Source organism: Marmota flaviventris, chromosome 10, assembly GCF_047511675.1.
Source record: "Marmota flaviventris isolate mMarFla1 chromosome 10, mMarFla1.hap1, whole genome shotgun sequence".
Classification (NCBI taxonomy): domain Eukaryota; kingdom Metazoa; phylum Chordata; class Mammalia; order Rodentia; family Sciuridae; genus Marmota; species Marmota flaviventris.
The window spans coordinates 49,052,116-49,068,863 of NC_092507.1; the positions used below are offsets into that span (position 1 = coordinate 49,052,116).

A 16,748-nucleotide genomic window follows, 5' to 3' on the forward strand; every position below is an offset into this window, starting at 1 on the left:
GCATAAAACCAAGGGGGGAAAAAAGCATTCCTCCCAAGTTCTGAAGGCAAATTTGAGACTAGGTCCTTGGGAGACAAGATTCCTTACCAACTGTCAGATTCAGCAATCATGAGACTCCAGACCTGAAATGTTTCAGAGGGCAATATTTCTGTCCATGGAGACTAAAGTTAGTTGCTATTAGATCCCTAAACATAAATCATTTTCATCCTATCCAAGGCTCCAGCTACCAAGGGGACCAGGGAACCCCACCTCTCAGCTTCCAAATGTCCACTTTCTCTATCATTATCCACAAAACTTTCACCACCCTCTCCTCCCACCTCATCATCCACGTTTACCAAGCATGTTGAAATCACAGGAAAACAAACACTATTTATTTAATTTGGAACACCATGAAATTTTTCTTTTAAAAAACTTATAAAACAAAACAAAGTACTTGTTTCAAATATGAAAGTCAAGAAGAACATAGTATCTGAATTTAGTTAAAGAAAATGCTTATGATTAGTGTATAGTATTTCAAAGTGTCAGACAAAAGAGAAAGTACTGATCTTTTCTTCCATATTTCCTCCCATTGTTCTTTCCTTCATTCATTTGCTGACTGTTATATGCTGAGAAGTCAGCTGTGCCCTTGATATGAAACTGAATAAGGCACAATTGTTTCTCATGATCCAGGAAACAGTAGCATGTAATAGTTACTACACCATGTGAGAAATGCCTTAAGAGATATGTCCAGAGTGCGGCAGGGACACAGAAGAATCATCACATCCAGATCAACCTGATGGATCACAGAAATCCTCCCACAGGAAACAACATCTGAAGGATGGAGGTGACTTTAAGGATAAAAGGGAATTTTCCAAAACAAAGGGCAGGGGTTGGGGGGGGCGGGGCTGCAGGTTCCTCACAGCTAGAATGGCAACCACAAAGGAAAGCAATGAGTCTGCATTTGCAGAACCAGAGGCCAGAGGTCACTCACTCAGGAATGAGGGAAATGAAGCTAAAGAGATACCCAGGAGTCAGGTCATGAACTATCTGAATGCAAAGCTGAATTTGAACTTTACCTTAAAAGCTTATTTATTGAAGGGTTGGAAGCAAGCAATGCCATTCCCCAGTTTGCATTTAGAAAAGTGGCACTGTCGTAGTGCAGAGGACAGATAGTTGGAGAATGAGAAGGGAGGCAGAAAGATGACCTAGAAAAATATTCCAGTGAACTTGATGCGAAATGGCAAAGATCTACTGGATCAAGGCAATAAGACCAAGCCCACTCACAGAGGGTCTCTTAACTTTGGATGGAACCATGTACTTGTGAATGAAACATCCCCACAAAGAACAAACTAGAGCAATCAGCATTACCTGTGTTTTCCTTTGCATTTCTTGTATATTGGCTTTCCTTAAGTATTTGGTTTGGGGAAAATGTGTCTTTAACAATCACTGTGGTCAGAGGACCAAGGCTCTTCTCCTATCCCAATTATTTACTAGGCGTGTTCCTTCAGGTGAGTTGTCTTTTCAAAGTCTCAGTGTCCTTATTTATAAATTAGATCATAAAGTTTACTTCCTAACTTTACATAATGATTAAATAAAGTAATGTAATATAGTATTGTTTAGCCAAATAAGTTTCAAAAATGAAGTAAGTTGTGACATAATGTATCTTATTAGTAAAATTTTGGCTGCAAAGACAGAAAACCAACCTAAACTGGCTCAAACTAGAAAAAGGGATGAACACTAATGAAATGTGGCCCTTCTTTCCACTTATGCCATAGTCATATAATGGTTACTTATTGTCACGGTTTGACTTATTCCTCCAAAATACTCTTATAACATCTACACCCTCTTCAGGGATCACCAGGATTCCACAGTATTCATTGAAGAAGCACTTCCAGAGGCAATATGAGGCAAAAGGCAAGGGAGATAGCTCCTAGCAATAAAGAGAGGGCCTAATGCACAGGCTCAGGTAAAAGATTCTGACAGTACAATAGTGATGTATTTATAAGCAGCGTCCTCTTCCTCCTTGGAAAGTACCTTCTGATCCCGAGGGGGACTTCCCCCATCTCTATAAGATTTAAATCATTTCACCAATCTTGTACAAGCCACCGCCTTGTGGGCAGATCCTAAGAGTCAATTAGCAACATGTATTTCATCACATGTGTCCACAGGCGGGGAAACACACAAAACCAGCAACTGTGTGGTCATCATAAAAGGCAAGCATCGGCAACCTAGAAGTTGGCTCCTATCTGACTGTGTCATGGTTTGACTGTGAGGTGTCCCTCAAAAGCTCCTGTGTTAATGCAGGGATGTTCAGAGGTAAAGGAACTGGATTGTGAGAGCTGTAACCTAATCAATCGGTCCATCCCTAGTTTGACTGGACTGACTAGGTGGTAACTGGGCAGATGAGGCATGGCTGAAGGAGGTGGGTCACTGACTGGGATCATGCCCAGGAAGGATTGTTCTTTGGTGTCCCTTTCTGCACTCCAGGCCCCCTCTCTCTCTCCTTCCTGACCCTGCTGTGAATTGAGCAGCTTTCCTCTGCTGAGCTCTTCCCCCATGATGTGCTGCCTCACTTTGGGCCCACGACAATGGAGTTGGCCAACCATAGAGTGAGACCTTTGAAACCATGAGCCCAAAATAGATTTGTTCTTCTCCAAGTGGTTCTTGTTGGGTATTTTGGTCACAGTGACATGAAAACTAAACAAAACAGATTGTAAGAGCAGGGATGAAATGTATCCTGCCCCAGTAGGGCAACATTCCCAAACAGGATGCCCCCTGAAAACTGCCTCAGTCTCAGTTCCCTTAATTTACTCCTGGACATGTCTAGAACTCACTCTTCCATTAGAAGCAAGCTCCATGAAGGTAGAGGCCCATCTTTTTTATCCCTCATCCTAACACTTACTACTACTCCTGGACCCATAATGGGCCTTTCAGAAACAGGTGATGAATCAATGAATTCCCTTTGCCGGGCACTGGCAAACACAAACAGCTAAAGACAGGTTTGCACCTACAGATCTACACAGCCTTGCAGGGCAGAAAATAAAAGCATGGCTGATGAGGAGTAAAACAAGGTGCTCCGCTTATACCTTATAGATGCATGACCCTTTTCTGTTCCCAAAGCTTTCAATCTGTTTTCACATCTGTTATCTTTAAGTGATTCTCAGAACACCCTGTTATTTTTGCATAGCCTATTTATTAGCTTTCGTTTTATATTCATGTGATTAAGTTACTTGGGATGCAAAGGACAGAAACACACAACCAAAGTTACATAACTTATGAGTAACAGAGACTGGGCCATATCCTTTAACTCCTGGGGCTGGGTTCTTCCCAAGACACCTCGGCAGCACTGCAGAGGATTGAATGCAAGGATGTTCACCTACAGACACCAACGATGGTGAGATAGACCTCACTGCTAATCTTCTTCAAAAGATCAATCTTGTATTATTGAAAGTGCTTTCTTAGTCATTCATTCTCTCTCCTAATGACCATGCCCAATTTGTATGGCTATTTTATTATTATTATAATTTTTAGTTTTAGATGGACACATTACCTTTATTTTTTTCAATTCATATTACACATATATAGCACAATTTTTCATATCTTTGGTTGAACACAACATAGAGTCACACCATTCATGTCTTCATATATGTACTTAGATTAATGATATCCATCTCCTTCCACTGCCTTTCCTACCCCCATTCCCCCTCCCTTCCCCTCCCTCCCCTTTGCCCTATCAAGAGTTCGTCTATTCCCTAGATGCCCTTCAGCAGATGAATGAATAAAGAAAATGTGAGGTGTGTGTGTATGTATATGTGTATGTATGTAAGTATGTATGTATGTGTGTGTGTGTGTGTGTATATATATATATATATATATATATATATATCATGGCATTTGCAGGTAAATGGATGGAGTTAGAGAATATAATGCTAAGGGAAGTTAGCCAAACCCAAAAAAACAAATGCTGAATGTTTTCTCTGATATAAGGATGCTGATTCATAATGGGGATGTATGGCTATTTTATAGATGAAAGAATATTTGAACATGTCAACCAAGACTAAGTTGCAAAACTAGCCAGTGACTGGCTTAGAATTAGAATCTAAGACTGCTGAGTTCTGTCTTGTCGTAGAATCCTTGGGTAATGGAATGGAAGAAACCCTCCCATTGCATACCAACAACTGTTTGTCTAACTTCTCACCTCCAGTGAGAACACACTACTTGCCATGTGGAACACCAGCCACCCACTCTTGGAAACTCCTGCCATCAGTCTTTTCATCACTAACAAATGGGCTCCCTGTCATTTCCACTCATCAGTCTGCATTGGTTCAATTTCATTTAGTTTATGTTCACTGAGCACCTGCCATGTGCCAAGGAACCCATAAATATGTGCCATCATTATGCCCATTTTGCAAACAAAGAGCTAGGCCTTTAAGAAGTAACAAAACTTACCCAAGGTCACAGGTGGGAAGAGGCAGGACCAGGTCTTCTACTTTCAAATACAATGCCATCTGTAGCTTGGGGTAAGGATCACACAAATGATTTAAAATGCCTTCCTTCTCCCAGGAAGAGCAGATAAGAGCATTTGTGCAGACAAGTCTCCCTGTGCACCTCTATTCTGTTTTACAAGTCAGTAAATGTTCAGGAGCTCCCAATTCAATATATGAGGTTAATTAATAATATGTAAAAGTTTATCATTTATACAGCATAATCTCATAAACATTTATTAGTATGCTAATACATGGTAATGGCCATGTGGGCATAAAATCAGATGGGGGGCTGATGTGACACAACAGAAGAGCTATCAGAAAACCCATGGTATTCTTTTTAACCATCAAGAGTACTGCAGGCACAACCTCCTTATAGATTCATTTTCCTGGTTCACCGTTGGATGACCGTGACAGGGTTGAAAGGAGACTGGACTTTGAATCTGGAGATCTGTGTTATAGTCCTGGCTCTGTCCTTAAAGAAGGAAAATAATTGATGCCGAATGAAACCCCCTCTGTTCCAGTGCTTTCCTAGACACTTTTCTAGTATTTTCCCCATTTTCTCTACTTAGATGAATTTGAGCAGTAGACAGGTACCTAACACATATTCAGATATATTTATTCAATTAAGCTGATGAAAATGAAATCACTCTTCCTTTCTGGACTTCAATGATCTCACTTGATCTCTAAGATTCTTCATCTATTTTTCCTCCTGAATCCCAGAAAGACTTCTACTATCTCAAAGAAATTGAGTCAGTGACATAAAATTTATATCATTCCACTTTCTTGACCCCTAGTGCAAGGCAGTTAAGTGCAAGAGAGATGGTGCAAAAACAAATCACCTGGATTCTCACCTCCCACTGCCTCTGGTGACCAAGAGACAGCACACGTGTATTCTGGCCCCTATTGCACTCTGTGGTGGAGGGAAAGTCATTGACAGGAAGCACTGCAGTCCATTTCCTCACTGGAAATGAAGAGAATAAACATCTCATAACATGACATATTTGGAAATATTTAGAAACACACACATGTGTATTTTTGTCTTTGCACAACCACTTATTGAGTATCAACTGTAATCCAACTTTCGGATACAAAGATGACTAAGACCCAGTTCCTGCATTTAAGAAGCTCATAATTGTGTGTGGTGGAGAGTGAAGAGTAAGAAGTAATCCTTAAGCAAATAAAGTTATAAAGTTCTTTGGGAGAGAAAAAGCAATTAATTTCATTTGGATGGGATTTTTCACAGAATGCTTCATTAAAGAGAAGGATTACATTAACTTGGCCATGAAAAATGAGCAGAAAATTTTGCAGCTTACTTCCTTTTTATATAACATTATGTCTACAATGTCTATAGATCTTATTTATTTTAGCTATTATACAATATTTCATTTTATTAAACCATGCCTATTTTTATCTCCCCACTAAGCAACCATTGCATTGCTACCATTTGTGCACTGTTAGCCTGCATGTCCCTGTACATGCTCTGAACATGCAAGACCTTTCTCTAGCATTCACAATCGCAAGCGGGAACACTGGTGCACACTCCTTACCATGCATTGCCAAATAACTCCAGAGTAATACCATTATGCAAGCTATAGAAGCACATGAGGTTATGTGTTATTTGTAGATATATTTAAGTATAATAAAAGTGCACTAGAAGTGGTTACATACTGCCTTCACCTGGAGCTGACTTCTGAGGAGGGGGAGGGAAAGGGCCTTAGCAAATACCAATATCTCTCAAAGCCAAATGATGGTTATAGGAATTTCTGGACCATGTTTTCTGTACTTTTATGGACGGAAGTTTGGAATATTTCATAATTGATCCTGTTTGAATTAGAAGCCCTGTCACAGACTGAGTAGTGGGGAGGATTAAGTCCAGCAGGCTGAGGGAACATCAGCAGAAACAGAAACATGAAAGTACAGCCTGCTCAGGAGCAGCATGTAGCGTGGCTTGGACTGCAGCAAAGAATTCCTGGGTGGGGAAAGAATGGGAGAGGCAAATGGAAGCCAGCCACATGGAGGTATCTGGACTGGATTCTGAAACTCATGGGGGATTTCTGAAGCTATTGGAGGCCTGCAGGCCTCTGTGCATCTCGCTGGCCTCTCCCATCTATCTGGATGCCGTAGACAAAGCACACTGACCGCCTGCCCTCCTATCCCTTCCTCCTCCTCACAAGACCCCTGACCTCTGACGGGAAGCTGCAGCTCCAAGCTGAAGAGCCAAGCAGCCAAGAGGTCAAGGCCCCCTCCATGGCAGCCCTCTGAGATGAGTCAGATCTGAGTTGCTAACATGGAAAATGCACATTGTCTCACACACACAGGTGTGAGAATTGGAGAATCTCTGAGCCAGCACCGCCCTCAGCTCTATGAGTTCAAACAATCCCCAGAGCCAGCAAGAAGAAAATTGTCTCATAAAACTTCCCATTGATTTTAGTTGGATCCTTATAAATTCCCATGAGGCCAGATTGCTTTTAGCATGATTAATATCCCTGCCTTCCCCAGGCACATTTGTGCTTCTCTCTCTCCCTCTCTCTCTCTCTTTTTCTCCCCCACCCCCCAACGCACATGCATACCCACGCCACACACTCACTCTCACGGTCGGTCACGCACACTCCACCATCCTCTCCAGCAGGGACACGTGCACACAGAGAGACACACTGTTTCTGCATGTGCTTCTCACTCTCAAACACAGGGTTAACTGTTTCCCTTGTCAGGAAACTTCGGGTCTGTTTCCTTTTGTAATGTGTTTTTCACACTTATCTCAAACCTGGCGAGCCTCTGCCTCATGACCAAATTTTTCCCTTGAAAACACCCTGAGTTCACATAACCCAGAGCACCGGCCCCACATCAATCACAGGGCCTGATGACTGGTGGGTCAGCTCGAGAACCAAAACAAGCCGCTCAGCAGCTCGTTGTCTGCACAGTTGGGGCTTCCCAGGGTTCACGAGGCAAGAAGACACCCCCGGTGTGTCCCCACACAACTAGTATGGAGCTGGGCCCAGAGTCACAGGGGGCTTCCAGACTTACAAAGGGGCAGGCAGAGCTCACCTCTTTGTTCAGGAAAATAAGGAGTCCAGGAGAGGCAGCACTCCCCAGCACAGGGCAAACTCCAAATGAACTTATGTGCAGAAAATGGGCCCAGAGGATACAGTTTCTCAGCAGATGCCAGCCTTGTTATTTTGGTGGGGAAATTAGTGCATGTAATAAGGAGGGAAAACATCCGTAATTGTTCTTTTTTCAAAGGCACATGGCTTAGCACAGACATTAGCTCACATTTACTACTATCCGGGAAATCCACTCCTCAGTCAACGAGTGCTCACTGCCAGGTACCACATGCTCTCTCCCTCTTCAAGTTTCCCCTCCTGGAGGCCTCCCATGCACTCCTCCAATTCTTAGTCTCCCTGTTAGCCAAGACCTACCAAACAGAGGCAGATGTCAGCTGGTTAGAAAGAACTTTCCAGAAGGCAAAGCTGTCTTTGAGCAGTAGGTACCAGTGGCCAGAAGAGTGGGTGCCCACTCCCTGGGTCATGCACAGAGGGGTTTCATATGTCTCCTGGCCCTCTAGGAGATTTCCAAGTCCCACGCCTGGACTTGCCTGGTCCTTGCCTGCTACCCAGATGCCAATAGCATCTCACTTCAGACCTCCTTCAGCTCATGTCACACCCCCACTGTCTTTGTATAGATCCTTTCTCCTCAAATACAGTGTATGAACTTTGAAAGTGCAAACTCAAAAAATGTCATTTTTCCATCTTCCCCAAAGTTTCTAGCACAGTGCTCGGCACATGGTAAATGCCAAATAAATTATTTTGGTGGATTGGAGGACTTTGGAAAGGAAGAATGTGTTTAAAAAGATGGTCCTACAAAGCCAGGTGTCTAAAAGTCAGACAACCCAGAATAGAATCAGGTCAAAATCCTCCTTTATCACTGTAGCTGAAACCCCAATGATGCAAAGACCTTTCCTGTGGGTCAGGGCCATCCTAATATGCTGTTTCTTTTACATAGCAAAGTGGGTAAGAGCAGGAAGAATAGGCTTGAGTTGTTGCCAATCATCTCTACTCGTGAGTCACTTTAGGGCTCACCTATATCATTTCTAATATAGGCATATCATCTATACTTCATACGGTAGTTGTAAAATTAGGTGATTTGTTGCATATACATATGTTTAGAAATAGTGGCCAGTATTTTTCTAACAATAAATATGCATTATGTGCTAAGCACTATTCTAATTGCTAAAAATACAGCAGTGAACAAAAACAGCAATCAAAAACAAATCCCTGTCCTCATGGAGCTAACTGTCAGGTGGGGTATCATCCTACATATATAGTGGTGTCCTCTGGTTTTTATTATTTCTGTAGTATCACACTTTGTCTCCCCTATGGGCCATATCTCCAAGACTGGCAAAGTTCCAGGCACATCATGGGCATTCAGTAAACAGCTTTTGAATTGTCAATGAACAGATGAATCCGTAATTGTAACATGGCCATATTCCTGTCAATGTCAAAATTATAGGCAACATGTACACAGCCCTGGCATAGGGGTTGATGTGTTCAGATTCAGTTAATCCTCATATCAAACCCACTGGCAGGTATTAGGGTCCCAGACAACAGATGAGGAACGTGAGGCCAACAGAAGTTAGAGCCCTTGCTCAGGACACCTGTCCAGAGTTTATGTTCATGCACGCTATCCTCCCTGCCTCACCATGGACAATAGTTCCAGGAGGAGGAGGGAATCAGTCACCACTCAGACAATTGCAGCCACTCCTCACAGACCTGCCTGGCACCCCATCACCCTCTTCACCCATTTATTCAAAGCAGCAAGGTGACCACCCTAAGCAGCAGGTTTGATCTAGTCACCTGGTCACTTCCTTATTTAACCCCTACTCACCCCAACCCCTTTGAGGCCCTTTTGGCTTTAAAACATTCTTCAATTTTTTTCTCTGCTGCACACATCAGGAAATTCATTTTACATTCAGGCACAGTGGTGAACACCTGTAATTCCAGTGGCTTGAGAGGCTAGGACAGGAGGATCACAAGTTCAAAGCCAGCCTGGGCAAATTAGCAAGACTCTGTCTCAAAATAAAAAATTCAAAATAGGATAGGGCTGTAGCTCCATGATAAAGCACCCCTGGGGTTCTATTCCTATCCCCCCCAAAAAAAAGAGAAATATTTGACATGGAAACCCAGAACTCCTCCATGTATATCCATAGAACTAAAACAAACATTTCCAGAAACAGTGCTGTCCCACCTAATAGAAAAAGACCCTGTGCTAAATATCTTCTTTTTGACCTTCCAGATTCACTGGTCCCCCTGCCTACCCTGCCCTACTCTGTATTCAAAGTATGCTTTGGCTACCTTAGTAGCTGTGTGACTTGAGCGAGTTACTTACCCTCTCTAAGACTCAAATTTCCTCCCTGGAAAAAACTAGATTCATAATAATAACACCCAGCTTATAAAGGACTAAATTATATCATACCTATAAATTTCTTAGAGTATGCCTGGCTTATAGCCATTCTCTTAAGAAATGTTTGCCAGCATTAGTATTATTTTGAGTAAAAGAACAATAAATATGCCTTAATGTTCATTAAAGTATTTTAGTGCCTGGTTCTCACTTTGTATGGAAATGTACAGACACAGGACATGTGTCCACAATCTGTAGCGACACGACTTAAATGATTGTTTTAGAAATAAAGCCACCAGCCTGCTTGAGGCTATTTTTAAAATAAATTCAGATCGATGGCCCTATGAGTCCCAGTTGTCCCAAACTCCATGTTAGAAAGCAACTTTCCAAAGGAAGAGTAACTTTGTTTCTGGTGGTTTTATGATGTGCACAGAATCAAGAACCTTAGCCTGTGACATTCCTGACAGAGATGTACCTAGCAATTACTCAGCCACTGGGGAGGGAGGTAGCCCTGGTCTCCTGTTTTAAATTGTGCTTTTGCATAAAGCACAGCAATGACTTTTTCTTCTCCAGAACTCAAGATTATTCCCAAAAGGCAGGCACCCAGGTTAACAGCCAAGTCCTAAAAGGTGCCAAGGCAGACTATTAGGAAAAAAGAAAATTCCCATGTTATAAGTCACTTGGAAGGCAGTTTAATTATAAAATGTGTGAAGCTGAGTTTTAAATGTGAGGGGTCATACTGACTGTTTCCTCCAACCCTTTGGAAAGTGTTAACTAGTTATCATTATATGAAATTTATGAATGTACAAGGCCCAGGGCTATTTATTATTTCTTAGGCTCCCCAACAATTCCCAGTTACACAGAGTTGATATTCACCATTTAGACAATCCAGTGCAGGGAGGGAAAAGCCTTGAATACCAATATTCATATCGATAATCTGATCACCAAGTCACTCTTAGAGACCTGTTTAGCATCCTTTAAGAAATGTTTAAACTGGACATTATGGCACCCACCTGTAATCCCAGCAACTCTGGAGGCTGAGGCAAGAGGATCACACGTTCAAGACAAGCCTCAGCAATTTAGCAAGGAACGAAGAAACGTAGCAACACACTGTCTCAAAATTTAAAAATAAGATAAAAAGTGTTGGTGGTGTGGCTCAGTAATAAAGCCCCCCTGGGTTCAATCCGCAGTACAAAAACAAGAAGAAAAAGGAAAGAAACAGATATGTTTAAACAGCCACTCCCTTACCACTCACCTTCTCCCTCCTACCACTTCAAAATGTGAGGCTTCATTCTATCCACAGCACTGCCACATGCACCAGGAGTGTGCACACGTCTACTCCATTTGGAAAAAAAAAAAAAAAAACAGTTATTACTGATTGCTCAGCATGATGTCTTACTGTAGAAGACAAATCACCAAGGGTCCTGGGAAACTCACTTCACTGAAAAAATTGTGTGGATGTCAGAAATCTGAGCAGCCTCAATATGCCACACTGGGAGGAGAGCTGACCCTGGTGGTGTGCTGGTCAGTGTTTAGCAACCAACTCTCTAGGGGACAGGGTGCCCAAATTTGTTGCTCTTACCAAGTTCTGTAATGTAAATGTTCTTGCTTGGACAATCTCAAGCTGCCAAATTGATGTCACAGAAAAGAGTTAGAAAGTGCTGCCCCTTAGCACACCATTATATTGTATTTCTAACCATAATTACAGTAGAGGTGACACCCTCAAGAGTAGAGATCATGATCAAATATCACAAAATAACTTGGAAGCAATGAGTTTTGAACTTTATTAAATTTGTTTTAAATACATTTTGTTTCATTGCAAATTGTTGCAATTCATTTTTAAAGACCAGCTCACAAATTTCCTGCAACTTTTAACAGTAGACTCTCATGGCAGTTGCAAGTCACTCCAGAACACTGTGAGGTGGGCCCCCCTTGGACAGGGGGATGACCAGTGCACCAGCATTGGAGTGGGGACTTTGGGATTGGAGAGGCCAGATGTGAGCTGAGAGCTTTCTTGAAGCCATCTGGAGTGGTAAGAGTTAGCAGAGCCAGCCAAACCAATATTTACAGGGAGCTGAAAGCCAAGCACATAGGAGATAAACTAACACTAGACCAAGAGGCAGAGGTAGACCCCACAAAATAATACAGAGCGGAATTGAGCTTGGTCAAGGTCTTGGTCAAAGTGAGTGTAGGTCAGGAAAGTAAGGAGGGTTTTAGATTTGGATTGTGCTGCATACATCTGTGAGAGCTGCACTGCTCATGTGTATTGATTAGTGAATAATTAAGAAAACTGCCCAGGTTTATTGAGCATTTAATCTAGACCACCTATGGTTTTGCATGCTGTGTTAGCTACTTTTCTATCACTGTAACAAAATACCTGACATAATCAACTTATAATAGAAAAGGTTTATTTTAGCTCATAGTTTTGGAGTTTTCAGTCCATGATTGGTTGGCCTCATAGCTTTGGGCCTATGGCAAGGTAGTACAGAGTGGCGGGAGCAGACAGCAGAACAAAACTCATAGCCAGGAAGCAAAATGAGAGAGCAGAGGCACAGGATCCCACCACCCTCTTCAAGGGGCCTTCTCTTGAAGATTCCACCACCTCCCAATAGTGCCACACTGGGGACCAAAACTTTCACAGGGATCACCGGGCAACACATAAGACCCAAATGACAGCACATGCTTTACCTCACTACTGACAGCTTCAGGTTACAGCTGCAACAGGCAGCCTGGCTTCAGAGGAACCCACAGCTGGATCTGCTACGCAATACAGATGCCCGCATGCGTTGGGCTGGTTTAAAATTGCAGAAAGAAGGCAAACAATACATGAAGAGACACTTCAAAGTGGAATAGATCCAGGTTTTCCAGATAGGGTTCAAATAGTTGGTACAAAATAATCTCTACATTCAAAGATATCAGTAGGCATTCCCTGGGCCCAGAGGAGAGGATAGTTAAGTCGTGGTTGATCTAAACTTTTGGTTAATTGGATACACTAGGAATACATTGGTGAAAAATACAAACGTAGTCCTTGACAGTAGGGAATTCCAGTTTTTATTCCCCTTTTCTTATATCCCACCCCTTGGACTTGGTACTAATAACCATCCTTGCTTCCTAAATCTCTGGTCTCCAAACACAATCGCTTGATTCTCCTTGCTCCAAGGCCAGGGATAGCAAACCGGCTCCCCCTCAGACTCAGACTCACCCACTACAGCCCAACCTACCCTGAGTCTTTGTGTGCCTGAGAAGGGGATATCCTAGCCTGTGAGCTACTGGAAGTTCTCACACTTTTTTTTTTTTTTTTTGCAGAGGGCCTAGTACAGTGCCTGATTCAATAAACAGGTGCTGAACTGAAAACCACGGCTGCCTGAGCTGAGAGAAGGCTGCATGTTGTTTCTTGTTTGCTAGCCCTTCTCATGTTATGATTCACTGCCCCTCTTCCCTTAGGAAGTGACCTCCTAACTCAGAGTGACACAATATTATATATTACCCACAGGGATCCACAAATGCCTCACCAATGTTCCAAGCTGGCTGGAAGCTTGATGTTGAGTCCCAGGTAGTGTTTTCTTGGCAGTTTGTCTCTGGGTAGCTGGTTCACGAGAGGAAGAGCCATTACCGGGTGCACGGTGCTGCAGGGAAGTGAGTGAGCCAGTACCACGGCTGACCTGGGAAAGTTTCCATGAATTCATTTTCCCACCCCCAGTGATGCCCTGGTCGCTAACCCAGAAGAGGGGCCAGGTCTGTTTTCAATTAGGACTTTCAAAAAAAGTGTTTTTAAATGGCCTGTAAAAATAATCCAATAAAGGCCCCAGAGGTGTGAGCTGTTGTCATCATCCTGTTTGGAAAACGTCACTCAGAATGCACCCAAAGGCCAGAGAGGGAGGTGGTGACGCTTTAAAAAAAAACTTAATTTGTGAAATGAACCTGTAGGATTAGTTGTCCCCCTTTGTGCCCAGCTTTAATATGTCCTCGACCAGGGAAATCCGAGGCTTTGGATTATTAGCCCCGATGGATCACGTTACTGTTTGGCTCTGCAGAAATCACACTTTTCATTTTGCCTTTAATCCTAAAGGTCACGGGGAAGGTCAGCCCCCAACACAAATGATACTTTGTGGTCTTACTTTCAGACAATTATCAACTCATAAATCTTGGTCAGATGGTAATGAGAGTTCGAGGAATAATTGAATTCAGTCCAGACTCCTAGTGTCAGAGGGAGGGGTGAGCTGGGGGGTGGGGGGAGAGGGAGGGGAGACCGTGGAGGAGGAGGGGAGGCTGAGGAGGGGGCTCCAGGACTGGGGCCAGAAAGTCTCCTGTCCAGTAGCCGATTGTCTTTGTTGAATGGTGGCATTTTGAGGTTTGGCATTTTTGAGTGAAGCCATTAAAGTTGGTGATGGTCCAGCAGAGCTTAGAAAACAGAGGGTAGGAGCTAAATAAGAGCTCAGATCCAAAGGCAACTAGTAGGAAAGAGCAAAAGACTAAAAAAGGGATTTGGGGGTTAGGTGCCAACTTGTCCCAGCTCAGCCAATTACTACACTGTGTGTCCCTGGGAGACCCACTGAACCTCTCAAGGCTGAGAAGGGGCTGCTGTTTCCTATGTAGCAAGATTGTCCTTAAGGGTCAGAGGTAGTCTACTGAGACATTAAAAAGTCATAAAAAGAGACAATATTCTGAAGTAGGTTACTGTGTTTTAATTAAGCAATAATAACTCTGAAAGTATCCTGTGGCCATTCCAAACATGTTTAGAACTCGGTGCTTCTCACCAGCCACCATTCCAGGTTCAGCCCAGCGCATCAGAATCAATGGGTCTTTCTTTCTATGCGTGCCCCTCCCCCATAATCCAGCCTCATTCTAGCATCTAGTCATGGTCCTTTTAAACTTGTCATGTGATTCTTCTGATCAAAACCCTCCAGTGGGGCTGGGGTTGTGGCTCAGTGGCAGAGCACTTGCTTAGCATGTGCGAGGCACTGGGTTCGAACCTCAGCACCACATATAAATAAGTAAATAAAATAAAGGGATTGTGTCCATCTACAACCAAAAAAAAAAAAAAGAAAAACCCTCCAATGGTTCCCCATTTTATACATAAGCAAAGGTCCCAGGGTCAGGATTACCCAAAAGATGCTGCAAATTTTGGTGCCTATTTTAATCCTCCCTGTCCTCACCTCCCATTGCTCCTCCAGTCCCCCTGCCCACCCCCATCGCCCCCAACGCTGCAAGACACTCTCCTTCCCCTGGCCTGGGATGCCCGTCATGCAGACACCCCCAGGGTTGGTATGTCTCTCTCCTTCCACTCTGCTCTGACCTCACTTTCTCTGACTGCTCTATTTACCTACCTCACGGGTTATATTTATTGCCTGTCTTCCTCTACTAGAATATATGCTCCACAAAGACAAGAATTTTTGTCCCTTTTCTTCATTGTATCCTAGCTCCTAGAAGAAGGCCTGGCATAGACTAAGCACTCAATATTTATCAAACTGAAATGAAAACTTGATTCCTATCTGACTAGAGCTCTCAGTAGTGAGACTGTTGAGATACTGAATTGCCTAACAACGCAACCCGACCTCCTCAACTATCCTTCTTGCATCAAGGTTAGATAAGTGCCTGATTCTGTCACCTGTGTGCCCAGCCATGTGCTCTGCAGGGTAGCACGCATCATAGCTGATCTCGGATTTATTGTTCTGTTGGCTCTGCCCAGTTTGAAACATCTGGATCTACCAAGGGATACATCTAAGTCCAAAATGTCAGAGTGAATGAACTACAGGACAAAAGTATATTCTTGGTGGGAAGGAAAAGAAGGTTTGCACCACTGTGCCTTCTTCACCAACCTGGCCTGCACCCATAAAACCTACTACAAATGAGTACTTAGCTGTCAGCACCAATAACAGGAAGGGAGTGGATCAAATGATCTTCAGTTGGAAATAAGCATTTTTGTTTTCAACACCAAGCTTTGTAAGTTGACACATACCTTACACAGTCATACCACTTTATAGTGATGCTCCAAATATAGTTTTATTTCATCCTTACTCCAATTTGATAGGTGTTATTGTCATCTTTATACCAGAGACAAGGAAACATAGTGATTCCTTGGCAGAGCCATGGCTTACACCTTCTTTTGGATGTCAGTGAAATCTGGCTTAGCTGGTATGAACAATGACAACAAATATCCTCTGCTTGATGTTCCGCATTTTAGAATTCTGCTGCAACAATGTCCCTCCATCTCGCTTTCTCAGCCCCACCAACTAGAGTGAAGGCTATTTGAGTGCCACAGTGTATCTCCAAGGGCCTGGCACAGATCTTGGCACAAAATAGTTCTGCAACATTAGCAGCAGTTACAGTGAGAAATAAATGAGTAACTATAGTAAAGAAGAAATATAGTAAGTATAGTATAGTATAATATAGTAAATATAGTATAGTAAATATAGTAAAGAAGAAACCAAAAGGATGCTGAGAAAGAGAATGGCTTTGGTAAAGGTGAGCTACAATGGATAATGTAGCCAGGGAAAGCACCTTTAAGGAGTTCACATTTAATCTGAGACCCCAGTAGATGACTATTTGCTTCCTGGTGAGTGACCTTGGCAGGATGGAGATAAATAATAGCTACCTGTATGTGTAGAAGCAAGAGTATGTGTCCTGAGAACAGGATGTTCTGGAAAAGAAAGTGTGCCAGAGGATAAGAATGGAGCCACACATGCTCAGTTGTTCAGTTTTTGCCTTCCATTCAAAGGAAGTTTATTGAACATCTACTATGTACCAAGTTGTTCTAGGCACTAGAGCTATAAATAAAACTAATGGAGCTGATATTCTAATGCAAGAGACAAGCATAGATCATTAAAAAAGTAGTATGTAAGTGACGTCTGCTACAAATATAAACTAAATAAGATAAAGAGATACAGT

The 16,748-nt window shown here is 42.8% G+C and overlaps 1 long non-coding RNA gene across 1 annotated transcript in view; it reads right to left on the reverse strand.

The window, feature by feature from the left end:
• Positions 1-11,712: 11,712 nt before the first annotated feature.
• The window catches only part of LOC114100328 (uncharacterized), a 32,141-nt gene continuing 27,105 nt past the window's right edge, over positions 11,713-16,748 (reverse strand). The window contains exons 5-7 of the long non-coding RNA XR_011709023.1: positions 13,373-13,522; positions 12,549-12,651; positions 11,713-11,934 (exon numbers count right to left, since the gene is read on the reverse strand). This is a non-coding gene — a long non-coding RNA (uncharacterized lncRNA). The remainder of the gene's footprint in view (positions 11,935-12,548; positions 12,652-13,372; positions 13,523-16,748) is intronic.